This window comes from Athene cunicularia (assembly GCF_003259725.1).
Source record: "Athene cunicularia isolate RWA chromosome 24 unlocalized genomic scaffold, athCun1 chr24_part1, whole genome shotgun sequence".
Taxonomy (NCBI): Eukaryota; Metazoa; Chordata; class Aves; order Strigiformes; family Strigidae; genus Athene; species Athene cunicularia.
Window position 1 is genome coordinate 2,022,681 of NW_020799132.1, and position 893 is coordinate 2,023,573.

Below are 893 nucleotides of genomic sequence, written 5' to 3' on the forward strand. Positions count from 1 at the left end.
AGCTGCCTCCCAGCTATACGGTATTTTATATTTAGCACGTGCATTGTTTTTTTTTTCCCCCCACGGTGATTACATCCCCTTTTTCAAAGGGCCACTTGGGCTAATGAATTGGGCTGTAAAACACCGGTGGCTTGAACACCAGGAAACACGGGGTGTTCGCAGCTCTCTGTGAAACCAAGAGATCTTTGCAAGAGGCACCTGAGCCTCCAGGAGTGAGTCTGTCTCTTGCCCCCATTAGCCACATCCCAAGGCGTTTGCCTGGAGGAGAGTAGTTGATCTGCTGAAGAGGAGAAATTTGCACTAACAAAGATTCAGCTCGGACTAGCTGCTTTATACCTAAACCAGGCTGCTTGCAGCGGGTATGCAGTCAGGCTGGAGCTCCAGCACTCAGCCAGGTGGGGAGTGGCTGTAAAACCGGAGCTCTGGGCTGGGCATCGGCAGGAGAGCTGGGAGCAGCTCCTGCCATCAGCCAGGCCGGGAGGTTGAGCAGGCGGACTAACAAAACCACGCCTGGCAGGGGAATGCCTTAAATCCAGAGACTGCCTGCCGTGCAGGGCCCAGGCAGCGGCTGGGATTCAGACGAGGGAGCTGGGAAGGCAGTTCCAGTAATATTTCTGTAAGAGAACAGAAGTTCTGTTACATTTTCCACCTAAAGAAAACAGATCCGAGGCCTGGCACCGCCTCTCTTTTTTTTTTTTTTTTTTTTTTCCCCCAGACACACCTGCAAAAGGGAGGAAAACTTGCGCTCAGCAGGAGGCATTTTAAAGCAAGGGGGGAAACAAAGGTAACCCAGTATCTCCCAGTGGCGTGCGAAGCGGTGGGCAGCTCCTTTTACCCCAAAACCAGCTTTCTGGGAAGTTTTAATGTTCGGATGTGGCAAAAAAAAAAAAAAA